The sequence below is a fragment of the Humulus lupulus genome, chromosome 1, assembly GCF_963169125.1.
Source record: "Humulus lupulus chromosome 1, drHumLupu1.1, whole genome shotgun sequence".
Taxonomy (NCBI): Eukaryota; Viridiplantae; Streptophyta; class Magnoliopsida; order Rosales; family Cannabaceae; genus Humulus; species Humulus lupulus.
The window spans coordinates 309,025,792-309,047,812 of record NC_084793.1 but is presented as its reverse complement, the minus strand read 5'-3'; the positions used below and the strand labels follow the sequence as shown (position 1 = coordinate 309,047,812).

At 41.6% G+C, this 22,021-nt stretch overlaps 1 pseudogene; it reads left to right on the top strand.

Moving 5' to 3' along the window:
• Positions 1-3,924: 3,924 nt before the first annotated feature.
• LOC133781867 (isoflavone 3'-hydroxylase-like) overlaps positions 3,925-22,021 on the top strand; it is a 36,197-nt pseudogene continuing 18,100 nt past the window's right edge.

Below are 22,021 nucleotides of genomic sequence, written 5' to 3'. Positions count from 1 at the left end.
TAATCGATGAAGAAGATGTAGTCATGTGGTGGTTGATATATACATATAAATAGACAGTGGAATTCTCTTCCAGGTGCTTCACTTTAAGCTTTACCGGTAGGGTTCTCAGTGTTTATAACTCGTGAATAGTTTTCAGCGCGATTTTTTGTATGACCGTGTATATTGTAGCTATTTAGAGCATCGGCAAATTTTCAGAAAATTCCGAATAGTTTACAATATCGAAAACTAGGTTCAAACATATTATTGCACGCGTGACTAATTTTTTTTATGCACGTGGAAAATAACATGTTTGAACCTAGTTTTTGGTACTGTAAACTATTCGAAATTTTCAAAAAATTTACAGGATGCTTAAAATAGCTACAATATACACGGTCATAAAAAAATATCGCGCCGAAAACTGTTCACGGGTTGAGAAACACTGAGAGCCCTACCGGTAGGGTTTAAAGTGAAGCCCCTGTAGAAGAATTGTCCTAAATATATATATTTTACTTAAAAATAAAGCCTTAAGTTCACACAAATTAACCGTTTAAAATATATTTGCCTCAATATTTAATGTTGCAAATTAATAAAAAAAAAGTACATAATTAATTTAATATTTATTGATAATATAAAAAAATTATTAATGGTAAAAAAAATAATATAGTTGTTGACCGCGTTTTTGGCCAACGACAAAAACATTCAAGAGAAATAAACGACATAGACGATTTTTATAGTGGTTCAGCCCCAATGTGTTGGTAATAGCCTAATCCACTTAGAGTTGTGATTATAGATCTACACTCAAGATCAAATGAACCTGAGTCAACTGAGTTTCTTCAGTGCAGATTACCAAAATACAAGAATACAAGAATCCTTTCAAAATACAAGTACTCTCTCTCTCTCTAGAAAATTAGAATTCGAAAATGCTCCAAAGTCCTCTTTATGATGCCATAAGCCTTGTATTTATAGGCTCAGGATCGTATAGATGATATCCCCCATAATCGGGATATTTTGTTATTCTCATTATATTTAATTTACAATAATATTCAAAATATAACAAAACACTATATCTGTGGGATAAACTGAGAGATTCCCACGTATGCCAAGACCAATTCTTGTTGAAGCCATTTCTGGGATTCTTGACGTAGCCTTGCTCTATCTAGTCGATCCATATCACATTCAGTCTGGTCGGCCAAACCTTCACTGGGCAGACATACACCTGGCTGGGCAGACATACTCTTGACTGGGCAGACATTCACTTGACTGGGCAGACACGCACTTTACCGGTTGGACATTATCATGACTGGTCAGCCAAGGTCATGCCTGGTCGGCCAAGGTCATGCTTGGGCAGACAAACATGTGACTGGTCGGACAAGGTCATGCCTGGTCGGTCATGACACTTGACTGGCCAGTCAACATTTTCCACTGGTCTACCGGGTCACTCCTAAGCCAAATCACCCAACCATTCCTTGCCATTTGTCATTTTTATTGCCACGTCATCGTTTTCAAATTTTGGGGATAACATTTGCCCCCCAAGTTTATTATATGATGCTCTCACATAATAAACTTTCTTTCTCCACATCTAACGGCACAATTAAAAAATCAACTGTTCATCTTCGTGCGATGCAACAGACCACGACTCCACAGACCACGATTACTGCAATTAACTGCTCATAGTCGTGGGGAGAAAAAATATCCCAGGAATTCCAAGGGTCCAAAAATAAGTGGTAATTCCCACTTTTTTCCTTTAAATAGATCCTTGCACTCTCACATTTCCACACACACAAGAAAGCAAAAAAAAAACTCTCATCTTCTTTCTTTTCGCTCCTTTGGCCGAAACCCTCTTGAGTTGTTCTTCTCTTGGCCGAAACTTCAAGGTTCTTCAACGCAAAGCTTCTCATTTCTTCAAGCAACTCAAGGGCTTTTCAAGGTTGGGTAAGTCTTCTCCTCCATCTTCACTTATGTTATTTTTTTTCAAAACTTCAAGACAATGCATGATATGGCCGAAACCTCATAGGGAATTTTTTCTTGAATCTATGTGTGAATCTTAGAGATACAATGTATTTGGTGGCTGTTTTGATGTTGTTTAGGTTATGGGTAACTCAATTTTTCCTTCAATTTCATAGAAATTTAGAGAAAAATTAGTTTGTTAACCTAAATTGCTTGTATGTGTTTATTGGTATTTGATGATATGAATGGTCTCAAGAACATTGGAAAACCTTACAAATTCCCCATTTTGATCTTGTGGTTGTGTGTTTTGGATGAGAAATGGTGTTTGTGCTAGACAGAATTTAGGGCTTTATTTTTCGGAATGGGTTTATGGTATGTTGGGGTATGGCCGATTGGTCATTATTCTTGGAATTGTTTGGAAATTCTAGTTTGATCGGATGGGACTTAGTCCGAGTGGTTGTGGTAGGGTCCGATCGAACTCTTGGCTTTGGGCTCGGGCTAGGGTCTCACGCTCGGACATGCACACTTCGGACAGCAGCTACCTAGACTCGGCCTCCCTCGGCTCCTCGGACATAGTGTCCGCTCGGACACACACAGCCCTTTGGACCAGGCGCAGCCCCTCGGACATATGTGCGACAGCAGCTCAGATGACACGCCCCTGCTGCTCGGACGTCTCTGCTCCTCGGATGCTTGGAGCTGCTGCTGGTCGGATGCACGCACCAGCCCACCTTTTGCGCCCCTCGAACCTTGGTATCCGCTTGGACACCACGCCTCGATTCTCCTCGGACACACCCCACACTTCGCACACGCTGGGCCATCCTAAGGTGTTCGTTCGGACACCACGCACATGGGTCACTTTTTAGGCACTCTTAGGCACTAAATTTATTTTTTCTCTTGTATGCTAAAATTTTACTACTTAGACAGATTTTTTTGAAGTAGAAAATTAAACACTACTCTGTTGATTTATATTTTTATGGTAACTCACCTCCCCATTTTTATTTTTTGTAGATGAATCGCTTTGACTATAGGGGAGGTGACAACCACACGAATTCTGATACGTCCGTCCCGCAGTCGATCGACACCCCTCAAAGCAGCAACTCCTCGTCAAAGTCTCCTACCAGTCGCACTCCTGAGGATCGCCTCCGCTGCTTTAAGAAGATCCTTCCCCGTTCAGCTTTATACTTTCTCCACGAAGAGTAGTTCCTTCATCAAGCTGAACAGACGACAATGAGGGTAAAAAAGTCAAACAGACTCCCGCAGGACCAAGACCCTCAAGTAGCCTGCAGAGCGGTACAAAAGGTAGTGGACCGCAATGAGGCCCGAATTGCGGCTTCTTCGAGACCACCACACCAGACGCCAAAACCAAACAAACCTCGGAGAAAGATTACCCAGAAATTTTCTACCGACATCCAGCGTCTGGCTGTCCAAAAACCAAGAAAGGAAAGAGAGGAAACACCTTCTTGGTTTACCGTTAAGCCTACAAAGCTTAACCCTGGGATGTTTGACAAACACATCGAAGCATTGGGCTCGAGAGGGGTGAATGTAATATGTCCGCGCCCTCATCAGAGAGCTAATAGACCTGGCGGACCGTATTGTGCTTGGTCGAGGCACCATATATATGCAAGAGCGACTATCCCACTGCACCCCTTCTTCCGGTCAGTAGCGGATTACTTCAACGTCTCCCCTTTCGAGATCACTCCTAACGGGATTTAGGCGTTGTCTGCTCTGTTCATCCTGTATTTCCTGCAAGGCTGGGATCCGCCTACTCCTCATGACATACATTACTTATTCGACTTCAGGACTAACTCGAGCCATAAGAACACGGGTTTCTTCCACCTCTTTCACAGGCATAAAGGGGTTAAATACCTTTGTGGTATCGTTCACAAGTCGAACCCTGGGAAATACTATACAGAGTATTTTCTCACCTCGAACATCAAAGCCAACAACCTGGCTTTTACGCATGCGGGCCCATTCCAGCAACCTTTGCCCACAAAAGACATGTTTGACCGAGCAGAGGAGTTGGCCAACATGTGCATTGAGGAGAAGGATGTTAAAAATTTGGTTACTATAGAAAATCTTCAGATGGTGGGCCTGCTACCAAGTAACCAAAACATCACAGTAGAGAGCACTACTAAGGAAAATAATGCAACTGATCAGTCTAACGCTGACACTGAGGTAGTGATTGACCAGTTCTCTCCTGGACCATCTCCTCACTCCCGCAGACCAGGCAATCTCATAATTAGGGAGCCCCAGCCATAGGACCAGCATAGACCTGCTATTCCTACACAGCCTGGGAAGGGGAAGGCAATCCATCTTGAGAGGGACTTGAGCTCATCATCCGACGACGAGGACGACTTCCTCGACCAAATCCTCAACTCAGGTCTAGTAGCCATAGTGAGATGTTTTAATAAATTAGTCATATGGGATTTATAGAACTGTCTAGTAGTAGTAATGTACTCATCCACATATTACTTTATTGTTGTTATTTTTGTTTTACTAACAAATCTTGTGCTTTCTCTTTTGCAAACTCAGAGATGTTTAGGCATTACAACGCCCCTCCTGCCCCGAAGAGAAAATCCGGAGAAGGAAGCGGCTCCACCCCACCGAGCAAAGTCCCGAGGACAGTACCGTCCAGCCAAGGGAGACAGCCCGAGGGGTCGATTGTAATCCCGCAATTGACTCCTTCCTCGCTTCCTCCCTTTGCGAGCCTAATTCCTACCCGCTCGGCTAGCTCGAGTGAGGTCCTCCGCACTGCTAGTGGCCTCGGAAAAGAACTAGTCGAGGAGACTGTCCATGATACTTCAATGCTTCAAAGCTTCAAATCCTTTCCTCGGCTTAACGTTGAAGTCGTCTTAAGAAGAGGGCTTGCTCAATTGATGAATGTAAGTGTTTTATCTTAAGACAATTTGTTATTAATATTTTCACTTCTAATAACCTCCGGTTTTCCATGCAGTCGCTTATCACCATCAGTCACGCTCAGCTCTGAGCAGTTGATTATAAGGAGTTGATCAAGGTCCTAAATGATCAACTAGTGAATGCCCAAGCTAAAGTGGAGACTCTAACTGCTTCGGAGAAAGACTCCAAATCCAAGCTGGAATAGGCAAAGAGGACCGTGGCTGAGCGGGATGAGTCTCTTAGGAAACTGTCTGATGAGAATCAACAGCAAGTTCAAAGCAATAAGTCCTTGACTGATCAACTGGAGAAGCTGACTCGTGAGAACGAGGAGTTGACTCGCGAGAATGAGGAGCTAAGGCGGGAGAAAAAAGTCGATCTCGTTCGCTATGAGGACATCTGCTTCAACTGCTTTTACCAGGTGTGGAAGTTGAACAAGCCTCTCAACCTTGACTTTCTCACAGAGGAGATCAAGGCGGAGGAGCTTGCGAAATGTGAGGCAAGGGCTGCCGAGGAAGCAGCTAATCCTGCCGGCACTACATCTGTTTCCCCCACGCTGTCATTTCGACCGGAAAGAGCAGCTGATGCCAAGGAAGGGGTTGATCAACCCGCCAGAGCCGACCAGTGATCCCTCATCCGACCAGAGAGGCCTCCATTTGACCAGTCAGGCTGTCATCCGACCAGCTCTTTAGTAGACTTTTGTTTTGTATTTGTATTTTGCTACTGCACTTTTGCTTGTATGGCCGAGCTGTTGACATTTATACTTTACTTTTTTTTTGCTAACTTAAAACATTCTAAGTCTTTTTAGACTTAAAACATTATAAGTTTACTGTGAATAGCAAAGTCACTCTGATGTATGCCTTATATTTTCGCATGAGTACTTAGTTTTCTAACTTAGAAATTCTATTCATTTCATAAGTCCATACTAAGTATACTTTCTCACACTCTTATTGCTCTTAACATTTTATGAGCATAATGTTTATTGTCATACGAATATCTGCTTCTAACTTAAAATTGTTTTTTTTTTTAAATTCCAAGTTACTTAAGCTTTGTCAAACAAGTTAGCTTAATGGCCTTTTTGGACTTCAAAGATTTACAAGTCAGCCTAAAAACAAATATCTTTGCTCGTGCTCTTATTGCCTGTGTTGAAGTGTACGGCAGTATATCCTATGTGCCCCCCAAATGATTGAGGGTTGAAAAATCCTTGATCACTTGCTACTTGACCGAATTTGTCCGAGCAACTATTACTCGCGAAACACATAGAATATACAAAAATATTTCAGCAGTTAACCACTGCAAAAACATGCAACTATTTAAACGTTGGTCATTCATCCGATAGATACCGACCAGTTGAACACTGCCCGGTTTATATTCAGAAGACCTTTTTTTTTGTTTTAAGTTGTAATGACAGTTGAACACTGCCAAAGCAAGAATAATCAACACATATGCAAAATTTGTAGCAAGATTCGACCACGCTGCGTGTGATCTCTTTTATTACTCGTAAAAAAAAAGGACAAAACGTGTCTAATTACGAGTCTCAAACAAAATAACATTGTTCAACATAACATGACTGGTTAGCAAATAGCCAGTTCACAAACAAACTTAAATAACAAGTTAAGCACTTGATACAAAGCTACTACTCTGTAAGCAGTATTCATTGATAATATTTCCTTAAGTGCTCACCATTCCAATAGTTCCTGATCAGCTCTCCATTTAACCGAGCAGGCTTGTAAGTGCCGGGTGGCAAGACTTGCTCAATTTGATACGGTCCCTCCCAGTTTGGTCCTAGTACCCTAGCTGCCGGGTCTCTGATGAACACCTTTCTGAGGACCAAATCTCCGACCTGGAACTTTCGATCTCTGACTTTGGAATTAAAATAGTGCACCACCTTTTGCTAATGAGCAACAACTTTCAAGCTTGCTTTTTCTCTTCTCTCCTTGGGGGAATCTAAAGATTCAGCTAGCAATTGGTGATTCTCCTCCTGGTCGTACATGGCTCTCCGATGAGATGGGGGGTCTACTTCCACAGGTAACATGACCTCATACCCATATGCCAAGGAAAAAGGGGTATGACCAGTTGCTGTTCGGGCAGTAGTCCTGTATGACCAAAGGACTTCTGGCAATTCTTCCGCCCAAGCACCCTTAGCTCGCTCTAGACGCTTTTTCAGAGTATCTTTCAGAGTTTTGTTTATGGCTTCAACTTGCCCATTAGCTTGTGGATGGGCTACCGAGGAGAAATTTTTTGTGATGCCATGCCGAGTGTAGAAATCGGTAAATATGTCACTGTTGAACTGAGTGCCATTGTCAGACACTATCTTCTTGGGCAGACCATAGCGACATATTATATTCTTAACCACAAAGTCTAACACTTTCTTTGAGGTGATTGTGGCTAGTGGTTTGGCCTCAGTCCACTTAGGGAAATAATCCACAGCAACCACCGCAAATTGTACTCCTCCTTTCCCTTTGGGTAATTTCCCGATCAGATCAATGCCCCATACTGCAAAAGGCCATGGGCTCTGCATTTGCTTCAAGACATTCGGAGGCGCCCTTGGCATTTTAGAAAATCTCTGCCATTTATCACACTTCTTCACGTACTCCATAGAATCCTCGTTCATTGTAGGCTAGAAAAATCCTTGCCGCAAAATATTTTTAGATAGACTCTGCCCCCTAGTGTGATCTCCACAGAACCCCTCGTGCACTTCAGCTAGTAATTTTTTTGACTGGTCGGGTGTTATGCACCTGAGTAGAGGCAAAGAGTACCCTCTTCTATACAGCACCCCATCCATCATAATGTACCGAGCAGCTTGCCTCATAATCTTCTTTGCTTCATTACGATCATCTAGGAGGGTTCCTTGCTCAAGGTAAGCAATGATGGGTGTCATCCAAGTGTCAACTATCGTGATGGGCATGGCTTCTTGATTGCTAATGCTCGGTTCCGCCACGTATTCCACCGGTACTATATTCAGAGTTTCAGCGTCTTTAGCACTAGCTAGTTTTGCTAGAGCGTCTGCATTAGAGTTCTGCTCCCGTGGTACCAACTTAATGGTATACTCCTCGAATTGTGCTAGGAGATCCTTGGTCTTATTTAAGTATGCCATCATGCATAGGCCCCTCGCTTGATATTCCCCTAAGATTTGGTAGACCACCAATTGGGAATCACTGTTTACTTCAACCAACCGGACACGAACATCCCTAGCCAAGGGCAAGCCTGCTAGGAGGGCTTCATACTCCGCCTCATTATTAAAAGCACTGAATCTGAACCTTAATGCGCAATGAATTCGGTGTTTCTCTGGCGTGACCAATATAATTCCGGCTCCTGAATGATGCTCGTTTGACGACCCATCAAAAAATAGTTGCCAAGTAGGAAGCTCCTCTTTCTGCCCAGTGGCACGCTCTTGCTGGTCGGGAACCTCAGCGATCACAGTACATTCAGCTATGAAATCTGCCAAAGCCTGACCCTTAATAGCAGACCTCGATTGGTACTTGATTTCGAATTGGCCCAATTCAACTGCCCATTTAAGTAATCGACCAGACGACTCCGGCTTTTGCAAGACTTGACGTAGGGGCTGGTTGGTAAGGACTTTAATGGGGTGTGCCTGGAAGTATGGCCGCAACTTGCGTGATGAAAGTACCAGACAATAGGCCAACTTCTCAATCATGGGGTACCGGGATTCCGCTCTTATCAAGCGCTTGCTAACGTAGTACACCGGATGCTGCACTTTATCTTCTTCTCGTACCAGGGCAGCACTAACAGCGTGCTCTGTGACTGCTAGGTACATAAAGAGGTCTTCTCCATCTACTGGCTTCGAAAGAACAGAAGGTTGGGCCAAGTGTTCCTTTATGGCTTGGAAAGCTTGCTCACATTCTACCGTCCATTCAAACTTCTTGCTCCCTTTTAGCAGGTTAAAAAATGGGACACACTTGTCTGTCGATTTAGAGATGAACCTACTTAGAGCTGCAATCCGCCCAGTCAAGCTTTGCACATCCTTTATTCTGGCCGGAGACTTCATTTCTGCGAGCGCCCTTATCTTTTCTGGATTTGCCTTTATTCCTCGGAAGTTCACAATAAACCCAAGAAATTTTCCAGAACTTACTCCAAATGAGCACTTGAGGGGATTTAACTTCATGCTGTACTTTCTCAGTATTGCAAAGCACTCCTCCAAGTCTCCTACATGTCCTTCAGCTTCCTTTGACTTCACCAGCATATCTTCTACGTACACCTCCATGCTCTTGCCGAACGCTGGTAGATAGCTCCGACGTTCTTCAATCCAAAGGGCATGACCTTGTAGCAGTAGAGCCCTATGTCTGTTCGAAAACTGGTATGTTCTTCATCAGGAGGATGCATGCTGATCTGGTTATACCACGAGTATGCATCCATGAAGGACAATGTTTCATGACCAGAGGTTGCTTCTACCAACTGGTCTATTCTCGGCAAAGGAAAGCAGTCCTTTGGGCATGCTTTGTTCAGGTCAGTAAAGTCCACACAAGTCCTCCATTTTCCATTGGGCTTGGGCACTAACACTGGGTTTGAAACCCAGGCAGGGTAATATGCTTCCCTTATAAACCCGTTCTCCTTTAGTCACTCTACCTCCTCCTTGAGAGCCTTTGCTCGATCTTTATCAAGCAATCCCCTCTTCTGTTACACTGCTGGCTAGCATTCATCCACGTTGAGCACGTGGCTGATCACAGTTGGTGAGATACCCACCATATCTTTGTGAGACCAGGCGAAGACATCTTGATTCCTTCGCAAAAAACCTATCAGTTGTGCCCTCACTTCTGTCTTCAACTTTTTTCCAACTTTGACCCCTCTGTTCAGGTCATTCTCATCTATTAGGACCTCCTCTAATTCCTCAGACGGTCCCACTTCACTTTCATAGTCCCCAAAGCGAGGATCAAAGTCCCTTCCCTCGCTTTGGGCAACGCCCTATTTGGTGATTTCATCACCGGATAGGGCTTTTTGTTCTCTTAAACCAAGAGTGCTTTCTTGGGCTAACTCTTCTAACATCTTTTCCTGATCGGTTACGACTGAAAAACTTAGGTCGACATCCATCTCGTCTACCTCCTCTCTCTCGGCACATACAATCATGTTACTTTCCTTGGCTCCCTTCCTTGCTTTAGCTACCGAGGCATTATAACATTCCCTAGCCTCTCTCTGGTCTCCTCGGACATAGCCTATGCCTGCACTGGTCGAGAACTTCATGGATAGGTGTTATATTGAGACTACTGCGTGCAAGGCTGTGAGCAGTGGTCGACCAATGACCACATTATAGGCGGATGGGCAGTCAACTATCAAAACTCGGTCATCACTGTCTCATGCTTGGGAGCCTCCCTTGTTGTGACTGGCAACTTGATCATTCCAGCTGGTGACAATCCTTCTCCAGTGAACCCATAAATGACTTGAGAGCTTGGCTTCAAGTCATTGATAGATAGCTTCATCTTGTCAAAGGATGATTTATAAATGATGTTCACAGAACTCCCTGTGTCAACCAAGCATCTCTTCACCTTCATATTCGCTATTTGGACTGTCACGACGAGAGGGTCATTATGAGGATATCTCACATGGCGAGCATCATCTTCAGTGAAAGTGAGAGACTCACTTTCATATCGTGGGTTCTTCGGAGGCCGCTCCTCCACAGCCATAACTTCGGAGGTTGATGCTGCATCCAACTCATGACGAAGGGTGAGAGCATACCTCTCCCTTGCCTTGTTGCTATCCCTAGCTAGATGTGGACCTCCACATATGGTGTCTAGTATGAAGTTCACGGGCTCAGGTTGCAAAGGTGGGGATCGTTGCCGCTGGAACCTCGGATTGTTGCTACTTCCCCCTCCTTGGGTCTTTTCTGCTCGATACTTTTTTCAGTTTCCCCGATCGGAGGAGAAACTCTATCTCATCCTTGAGATGATTGCATTCATTCGTGTCGTGACCATAGTCCCCATGGAAACGACAGAACTTATTCATATCTCTCTTACTCATCTCCTTCTTTATTAGTGGGGGTTTCCGGTAGGGGACCTCCTGGTGACTTGCGAGATATATCTCCGCTCGGCTCGCTGAAAGAGTGGTGTAATTGGTGAACCGAGGTTCATACTTAGTCGGCTTGTCGTTTGACCCTGACTTAGCCTTCTTTTCATTGTCTCGATCAGACCCGTTATTCCCACGTTTCTTACCACCATTTTGATCATTTCCACCATTCTTGGGAGGATCAATTGATCCGCTCGGATTGTTTAGGCCCTTCTCTCCCTTCTCAATCGTATCATCCAACTTCATATATTTGTCTGCCCGGTCAAGGAATTGTTGCAACGTTGAAATTGGGTTGCGGTGAATACTGTCCCACAAAGGACTCCGATAGATTATGCCAGAAGAAATTTCCACCATCTTCCCCTCATCTCCAACTGCAGTAGCTCGGTTAGCTTTTCTCATGAACCTTTGTATGTAGTTCTTGAGAGACTCGTCATTCCCTTGTTTAATATCTGCCAAGTGATTGGCGTATACTGGAGGGGTCCGAGCAGCACTAAACTGCCTGCAAAACTCCTTTATGAAACTTTCCCAAGAAGTGATGGAGTTTGGCTTAAACCTCTAATACCACTCCTGGGCGATGTCGGACAATGTAGTAGGGAAGACTCTGCACCGATAGTCATCACTCACTCTGAGCAGCTCCATCTGGTCTTCGAATTTCCCTACATGCCTTATCAGATCTGCCTTTTCTGTATAAACTGGCAGTACCGGCGCTTTGTAATTTGCTGGAGGCTGGGCTGCTCTAATTCGAGCATAGAACGGGCTGCCACTCCTATGGTCATCTGGATCGATCGCAGAGGGTCGTTTCGACAGACCCTGAACTGCTATTGTCAGAGCATCAAGCTGGGCTTGGATGCCTGGGGCCACTGCTTGGGACTCCGCCTCGGGACCGCCTGGTCGGTTGCTCCTACCCGACATACCATCATCAAGTATTTCCACTTGACTGGTAGGTCGGTTTAGATCTCGCCCTTCGACCGGGACGGTCCTTCTTCTATCAGCAATGACGTCTCTTAAATCCTTCTGGGAGGTATGCTTTCCTAACCGATCAAACACCGTACTCTGAGTTTTTTCAGAAGGCTTGCCATGCGGAACATGCTCCTTGCCACTGTGCTGGTTGGGATGCAGTGGCGGCCTTCCTGTCTGCGCAGGGCGATCTTTTCCTCCTTGATGGTTGTTATCATTCTTCTCCTTCGATTGGTCAGTGTGATGACTATCGGCTTCATCACGACCATTTCCATCCTTGAAGTGTGAAGTTTCTTTACCTCGAGGAGCTTTATTTTGCTCCTGCTCAGGTGGAGTTTTCTTGCTTCCTGACTTGTGACTTCCGGATCTGGAAGTCTCTGATCGGTGGCTCCTTGAGAGGGTTCTGGAGTTCCCCCTTTGGGTTGAGGCAGTGCCCGATCGGACCCCATCGTCTTCCCTGTCGGGTGGGTTTCTACTACTCCTGTTTGGCCCTCGAGAGTGTGGTCTATCAGTGTTTCTGCGACCAGCTTCTGTGGTCCTTGCTTCTGGGTTGACTGCTCCTCGTGTTGTAGCTTGGGCATTGGCCTGGGTCAGCTGCGTAGCTGCCTCCAGAGCGAGTGCAGCCTCGCGATGTCGCCTATCGACCTCCTCCTGCTGTCGTCGGATCTCCTCACTCCTAGCGTCCATCTCCCGTCTTCGCTGCTCAAATGCGGCCTTCTGCCTGGCCATTTCTTCAGCGAACGCCTCCTGCCTGGCGTTGAATTGTGCCATTTCATCCTGGAAAGCTCCCATGGCCTCCTGGAGTTGTTCAACCTCTGGAGTCACGTCCTCGAGCATGACTCTAGGCTCAGTCTCATGGTCATGTAGGCCTGGACCTTCTGATCTGGTAGGCTCTTTAGAGGAGCCTGTCTTCCTGGAGGCCGAATTGGTGTTCTTAGGCGCTATCACGCTACAGGAATCGTCTGTCTTTCTCTTCAGGCTCTCAATGAAAGCACCAAAATGTTGACCACGTTTTTGGCCAACGACGTGTAGACGTCCAAACGACAAAACCCTTCAAGAGAAATAAACGACACAGACGATTTTTATAGTGGTTTAGCCCTAATGTGTTGGTAATAGCCTAATCCACTTAGAGTTGTGATTATAGATCTGCACTCAAGATCAGATGAACCTGAGTCAACTGAGTTTCTTCAGTGCAGATTACCAAAATACAAGAATACAAGAATCCTTTCAAAATACAAGTACTCTCTCTCTCTAGAAAATTAGAATTCGAAAAAGCTCCAAAGTCCTCTTTATGATGCCATAAGCCTTGTATTTATAGGCTCAGGATCGTATAGATGATATCCCCCATAATCGGGATATTTTATTATTCTCATTATATTTAATTTACAATAATATTCAAAATATAACAAAACACTATATTTGTGGGATAAACTGAGAGATTCCCGCGTATGCCAAGACCGATTCTTGTTAAAGCCGTTTATGGGATTCTTGACGTAGCCCTGCTCTATCTAGTCGATCCATATCACATTCAGTCTGGTCGGCCAAACTTTCACTGGGCAGACATACACCTGGTTGGGCAGACATGCTCTTGACTGGGAAGACATGCACTTGACTGGGCAGATATGCACTTGACTGGGAATAATGTACTTGACCGGTTAGACATTATCATGACTGGTCGGCCAAGGTCATGCCTGGGCAGACAAACATGTGACTGGTCGGACAAGGTCATGCCTGGTCGGTCATGACACTTGACTGGCCAGTCAACATTCTCCACTGGTCTACCGAGTCACTCCTAAGCCAAATCACCCAACCATTCCTTGTCATTTCTATTGCCATGTCATCGTTTTCAAATTTTGGGGATAACAATAGTTATTGATTAATTGTTAACTAATAAATTAAGAGTGTTGCTATTTGGCACTTAAAGTATTGGTTAGTGATTCTCTATAATACTTATTAAATTTTAATATGTGGTACTTGATATTAGATTATATCAATAGCGGTCTGATATCTCCTTATATTATGTTGTTAGACAACAATAATATCCCTTAGTAATTCTCATAAATTAATAGTAATAAGATAAATAAAAAAAATGTCATTTAGTTTGACATTACTTTTTGCTTATTTGAAACAACTAAAATATGCTAAATATAATAATGTTCTATCTTTTTGGCACTTAGTTAAATTTCCTATTTCAAAATAAATAAAATTAGATCCATCCACACATTGTGTGACACGTGCATGAAACGTGCTGCATGCTGATATAAATATATATGTTTATGTATATCTTCGCCTTACATCACAAGGAAGTCTAATTATTCTTTTCATTCCATATAGTTTCATATAATTTATATTTATATAAATAAAAAATTATATGTTTTTTGTAGTGTAGACCCGTCTGTGTATTTTCACTTTATTTATGTGGTGGAGTCTTGGTTGTCAAGTTCTTTGTGGAATCATAATGGAGAACTTTATTTGTCAAAATAATAATAATAAATAAATGGAGCACTCTATATATTAAGTAAACGACTTCTCTTCCATTAATTTTAGTTTTTATTTGACTAATAATATTCTAAGCATGTACGCAAATTTGACTTTTTTTTTTTCGTTTAACCAACGCCTAAACATGTACACAAGGACGGACTTAACCCGCCTAATCTGAATAAATCGCCCAAATCAATCCGAAAAAACTGCCAAAAAATACAACCCGAATAAACCGACCAAAATTTAAACTGCCCAATTATTATATTGGGCGGGTTGAAAATAATTATCAACCCGCCCAATTAAGAATTTATTATTTTTAATATATTCAAATAAATATATAAATTAATTAAGTTTTGTTTTAATTTTTTTACTATAAATTTAAAATATTGTTTTAAGCTTAAAAATATAAACTTCACACTATTAGTACTAGTATTTAAAAGAAAAAAATTACAAAAATGTTAAAAAAAAATAATACCACTTTTATTTGGGCGGGTTGACCCGACCAACCGGCCCAACCCGCAAAAAAAAAATACAATTTTGGTTAGGGCGGGTTAACTCGACCAATCCGCCCAAATTATTGGACGGGTTAAAATTTTTTTTTTCTTAATTGGGCAAGTTACGGGTCACTTTTGCTAACCCGATTATGACATTGGACGGGTAAAAATGCCTTGTAACTCGATCAACCCGCCCAATGCTCAGCCCTACTTTAATGCATTTTTTTTTTAAATATCAGTCTATTTTTTTTTCACCTCCATATATATATGTATAATCTTAAATTTTTTATATAACAATGTACATTATAGCTATCTAGAATATCTTATAAATTTTTAAGAAATTTTGAATAAATTATGGTACCGTAAATAGGGTCTAAACTGTCTATTGCCCTCGTGCCTATTTTTTGTGCTCGCATGTAAAATTTGGCAGTTTGAACCCTATTTTCAATTTCGTAAACTATTTAGAATTTCTTAAAAATTTACAAAATATTCTAAATAACTACAATGTACTATCGTATAAAAAAATTAAGATTATATTTATCCAGGTGCCAAAAATAAAAAAAATAATACACCAATATTAAAAAAAAAAAGATGCATTATAATCATTCCTTGTATATATACATGAAAAAACAATTATTGAGTATTGATTGACATATTATTGGGTTATTTATATATAGGACAATGGCATATTTATTTCACAACATAAAAAATACACAAATGAAAATTTATGTTATGATACTGTAAATTATTTCAAAATTTTTAAAAATTTATAGAATATATTAAATGATTATAATATACTAGGTGGTGCAGCCAACCCCTATATATATATATATAGGATAATGGCATATTAATTTCACAACATAAAAAAAAATTAAAAAGAAATAAAAGACTACATCTGAAGTGAAAAATTATGTTACTTTACATATTTAATATAATTAATGACTAGGATGAGGTTCATCCCCGTTTCTACACAATGAGAATTATCATAATATTATTCATTGTCTATTTTGCCACCTCTCGAAGCCCTGTCGACCTCTTTCCACTTTTATAATATCAAAAATTTTGAAAAAGAAATGTGATTGTGAATATTCCTTATTAATTATTTTATAGTATCTTTTTCTTGAAACAAAATCCTTCTGAAATATTTATTTACATGCGTCAGCAAGTACGTATATATAAATATATATATGTATATATATTATGACACTTTTGCTCTTTCTTTCATGATATTATATTGTGCAAAAGTTATTAATTGGGCATGATAATTCGGCCTCTGTTTTCTTTAAAATAGAATAAAATAATATTTATACTTTATTTTAGTTTAAAAATTTTTAAATATGACCAAAATGATCTCATATTTTACTAATTAATAAAATATTTATAAATAGAAGATAATCAAAAAATATTCTAAACAATAAAAAATTAACATAATTAAATAATAATGAAACATAGATTTACAAACCCTATATCTTCTTCTTATAACAAACTAAATCTAAATTAGATAAAATTAAAAACTAACACTAAAATTTAAATTTGTCTTCTCTTCTTCTTCACCTACTTCTTTTGTAGGTGCTCCAGAACGGCGTCGCGATATCTGAAAATGATATGAGAAGGGCTTGGGACGACGGAAAAGTTGGCTCTTCTTCTTCTTCTTCTTCTTTTGCTGGTGCTCTGCGTCGGCGTTGCGAGAGTTGAAGCAGATCTGAAAAGTGCTTGGGACCAGGCAAGGTTCTTCCAAGCTCGATGGCAATCTACACTGGGCTGAGGTTCGATCTACACCATGTTATGATTGGTTAAATACAAATAATAAATATTAAAATACAAGCAAGCTATAAACACTTAGTAAAATTCACATAGTAAAGATGTGAATTTTGAACTACAATTGTAAGCACTTATAAAATGCAATTTTGGATCAAAAGTGATGCATGAGAGTATCTAAGGGTTCCCAAAAAGTTTGGTAGCATTTAGAGCATTTTTAGGACCTTTGGAAGTGCCCAAAAACAGAGGGTGGCGATACATCTCCACCCAAGTGGCAAGGCGTCACGTGATGTTTAAGGTTTCAAGAAACCCTAACAGGCGATGCATCACCTGCTTGCAGGCGACAAATCACCTACTGCAGTACGTGAAATTACATAAAATGCTCATAATGACGTATTTTTCAAGTCTAATCCTATTGGTTAGACTTAATGACAGTGACAGCTCAAAATAGTGTTTTGGAAAAGTTGATCACTCTCTCCAATCTCTCTCTCTAGCTCCAAGAATCTCTAGTTTTTATCCAAGAACTCTTAAAGAAAGTGCTTGACTTTGAGAGTTGAAGGCTTGTTCAATCTCAATCCTCATTTTCTCAAGAGGAGGCCTCAATCCATGGTGGCTAGGAAATAGAGTATTAGGACAATGTTTTGCAACGTGTATAAGTCTTGATTTTGTGTTTTTGGTTTGCTGAAAGGATTTGTTCAAAGTGGTGGTTTTGCCAAGGGTTTTGAAGCTTCAACAAAGTTGAAGAACATCATTGATCTACTTGGGTTTGCAAGTTCTTTTTCAATCTTTTCTAGGTATCTGTCAATCCATTTTTTGTGTAGATTCTATTTTTTGAGGTAGTGTTATCTCACTCTCCCCCAACACACCATGCAACGACTTCGACCCAGATCTAGGCATAAGGCACATTGGGTCATTAAAGACTTCAACCGTCAAGCACAATGGTCGATGACAACCATTTCGGAGGTGAATTTGGGTTGAGGACCTTCGATGGTAGTGGGAAGTTTTTTTTTCCTTTTGTTCAAACCTATAAAAGTTATATGGATTTTGATTTGATTTTCAAAGTGGGAAGGTTAGAAGAAAAAAAAAGTTTGAGTTTTGATATTTGATATTTGAATGAAATAGAACCGAGAAGAAGAATGAGAAAAGAAAAAAGAAGAAAACAAATTGTTTAATTTAGTTTTAGTTAGAATAGGGTTTGTAAATCTAAGTTTTGTTATAATTTAGTTATGTTAATTTTTTATTATTTAAAATAATTTATTTATTTATTGTTAATTCATCAATTAGTAAAATATGAGGGTATTTGGTCATATTCAAAAAAAGTTTAATCAAAATCAGATTTAGGGTATTATTTTGTTCTATTTTGTAAAACACTTAGTCTGAATTGTCATTTAACACAACAGAAAGTCCAACCAGTAACTTTTGCACAATAAAAAGACTAAAATAATATTTACCCTATATTAAAAGAAGATAATTTATGTTCAATGTTTCTCGAAGTCACTAGTCAAGAAAATTTACTTAAGTAATTCTTAATATACGGTTGGTAGCAGATGATGGCAGGATATTTCCTACACAAGTGGTCGTATATTATCTTTTCTTGTTTTTTACTTCTCTTAACAAAAGATGGAGTTGCTTGGTCTAAGTACGTATTAATCAATTCATAATTTCCTTTGGAATACTTATTAATTTCTATCTTTAATCTGGTCAATTGTTTTGTAAAAGTCGTTACAATCGATTAAATAAAGGAGTAGATTTGTATAATATATTATAACTTGATACTATAATACTATAACAAAATTAGATGGATTGGAACACACATAATACTATTTGTCAAATAGACTTTAAATAATAAGGTGTCAAGACATTTCGACATAATATGTAAAGAATTTTTTAACATATTGTTAAGGAATTTTGACAAAGTGTGAGTGTATACTAAAGTTATTTTAGAAAAAATTATAAAAAATATTATATTATGGAAAGTAACTAGGGGTGGAGAACATCCAAACCAATTCAATTACACTGAATTAATCTATTCTAATTACAAAAAATTAGATATCTAATTATAATTAAATTTGAATTGGATTGAATCGAATGGCGGATGACACTGTCAAAATTCAATTAAAAACTAATACAATCCGATTACATATAATATAAATTAAAAAATATTTAATTATTTATAATTCTTTATATACATTAAAAAATTATTTATATTTCTTTTAATATATTATTATTTGGTGACTATTAGTCTTTCTTTATATATTTCTGTTGACGCAGTTCTTCGCCAACAGGTAATTAAGAGAATGAGAGAAAATGATTAGTGCTCAATGTGAACCGAAATAGATGTATGATCTTAGAGGACGAAAGGGGCAACTCAAGACACGGTTTTTAAGTGGTTCGAAGGTTAAAATCCTTCTACTCCACTAGTCACTATTATTGGTCTATACTGAGTATTTTGTTACAAAGTATTTTTTACAAGAGATTATTTTTCCAACCCCTATCAACTCCCAGGGTCTCCATATTTATAGGAGAAGACACCTGGAAGTTGGTAGGGAGGTCATCCCGTGACCTTCTTACTTGTCGTATCAATTCTGTGACATTCATGATTAATTCCTAAACCTGACACATAAGTGTGGTCAAATCAATAGGTAAGGAAGTAATGGGTCGCACGGCCCAACCCCACCGTGGGTGTCTAAACACGCACGTTCCTGCTGCGTGTCCGAGAAGTCAGGGGGATATCAGACACGTGATGCCTGATATATGCACGTTTACCTTGCGTGTGTTTACTTCTCAAGGGGTCATAGCTCCATGTCCAGCTCGTACCGCGAGCTGCATGCTGGACTCGACCTTCGGCCTTTAGGGGTCCTGCTCCAGTCTTGGACAATGGAGGCGAGCCCTTTGGGATTCCTCGAGCTAACGACAGAAGCTCCAGTTTCAGGGGAGTTCATGAGATAACTACGATTAGTCAGCAGCTCGGCTTGCTAATCAGCCCGTGGGAAAACCAGGGCGTACATCTGCCCCCCAAGCTCCTGCTCGTGGTATACCACGTCGTATATAAGACCACAGTAGGGCCTTTTGGACTTCCCCATGAACTCTTCGCATTCCACCTTTTATGCGGGCGTCTGATACGTGGAACATCGTGGGTGGCGACGGTACGTCTTACGAGAACCGCATTTAATGGCCTAGCCCATGCCGAGCCGTCGTTTCGTATTTCGAGTGGAGGGCCTTGGATCTCCCATCAGGGCCATCCAACGGCCCTCTATACGTGATCCTTTATGCATATAAAAAGGGGTGGCCACCCTACTCATGGGCCACCCTTTCATTCGAAATTTTTCAAGCTTCAAGCTCTTCTTCTTCTTCTCTCTATATCTCCAGAAGAACAAAACCCTCGATCCCGCTACTGCTACTCTCAGCGTTCAAGAAGCTTAGGCGCACGGACTTCTCCGAAGCTTTGGAAGCTATTACACTGACGAAGCTCTTACCAACGCAACACCTTCGTCTACCTCCCAGCCACACACTGTAAGTTTCCTGACCCTGTGTGTTTTGAAAATATGTTACTGTAGCTTAGGTAAAAAAAATTTACTATAGCCGCATGCAAGGGTTTGCTGAGTTTTGTGGACATGGAGGGTGACAGCCTTTTTAGGTCTTAGCATATTTGTTGTAGGAAATCGCTTTAGAGTAAGGGTTTCAGGATGCTTTTTCTGGGTAGGAGTTTTGGGAATTTTGGGTGCAAAACCGGGTAGCTTAGGGAGCACGCCTCATAAGCGGTTTTGCAATTTCCTGCCTACTGAACCTTTCCCCCCAAGGCAAATTCTATCCTGACCCTCCTGACACACGAATCCCGAGTAATCAGGGATCGGTTGGGAGCACAGGCGCGTGTTCATCGAACCGCGTGGTCCCACTCTCCACGGGTTGGGCTTACCTTAGCTCGTGTAAATAATAATTGCTTTTCCCTCATGCTTGGGTCGCCTTTTCTGAAATGTTTTCTTTTGTTCGTTAGGCGACCAGATGGCTCCAAAGAGAAATCTTCCACAGAAGAATGTCAGCAGCTCGGCCTCCCAGCAGGACAAAGGGAAGGCGGCGATGCCCAGCTCCCCGATCCCTCGCTTCGGGCCGATAGTGGAGAAGGAGGTCGAGGTGGCCCCTGATGCCTTCTTTGAGGCGGAAAGGATCGTCTCGAAGATAACCGACCAAGAGAAGATTAACAAAATCTTCCTTTCCCACAATATCGCCTTGGGGAAAGCGTCCGTGGTGGCTCGACCTGCTGCGGAGGGCGAGCGGAGCTGTTCGCTGCTCGACGAGTCGTTCACGGCCTGGAGTGGTGAACATTTTAAGGCAGGGGCCTTCCTTCCATTAGATCAGTACTTTGCTGATTTCCTTAATTATGTGGGGTTGGCCCCATTTCAGCTCCCCCCCAATTCCTACCGTCTGCTGGCAGGGTTGAGGTATTTGTTCCAGAAGCACGAGTGGGAGGTCCCCACTCCTGCAGACATTTTATACTTCTTCTGCCTTAAAGCCAGCCTGGACCAGCGGGGGCGAGGTGACGGGTTCTACTATTTAACCCGGTTTCCCAATACGGCGGCGGTCATCGAGCTGCCCAGCCACCCCAATGACTTTAAGGACCAGTTCTTCATGTCGACTGGTTTCCGGAACTGCGAGCACCACTATTTCAATCGTCCTCGTAAGTTTCTTCCGTCCTTAGCTTGCCTTTTAAGTGTTATTTTAGCTCCTCCCGTACTCCATTCTGACTCAAACTAATCTTGCAGCCATCTTCGTGAGGACAGAGAAGTCTGTGACCCTCGGGGGCCAATATGACACGCTGGTGGGCTTTCCCCCCAGTGAGAAGGACTATCGCGCGCTCGTGACGGATGAGACAATGGTGTTCTGCAAGTTGATTTTTCCAAATCAGACCCTGAACCTAAAGAGGCCCCGGGGGCCGCCCCCAGCTCGGGACACCAGACCTATCATCGTGGAGGAGGTCGCGGGAGATGAAGACGAGGAGGACGAGGCGGCCGAAGTTCCGCTCATGAGGAACAGGAAGAGGACCTTGGAGGTCGCCCAGAGGATGGGCGAGGAGAGGATCCAATCCAGAGCAGCTGCGGGTCCTTCTGGCCAAGGTAACCCTTACTTGTTTAGGAGCCTAGATAGGGCCACTACAAACCCCCGGCTGGCTAGGTTCAATCCTAGGCAGCTCATCCATCATCACCGAAGTGATCCGGACCTGAACACACTCCTGCTCCATTGTGTCGACCGGCTCGTGCTAGATCACCAAGAGAGCCGACCTAGGGGTACCGTAGTAGTAGATAACTGTAGAGTCCAAGAACTTTACTTAGCTAATTGTTAGTAGTATTATAGTATGTTTAGTGTTATCTTAGTTACTATGGATTTTTGGTTCAGACCGGGAATTATTTGGACACTCATAGTAGTACTTATAGATTTTCTAAGTTTAACCTATAGTTTAAGAATATTAAGTATAACCTAAGGTTGGATTAATGTGGCTG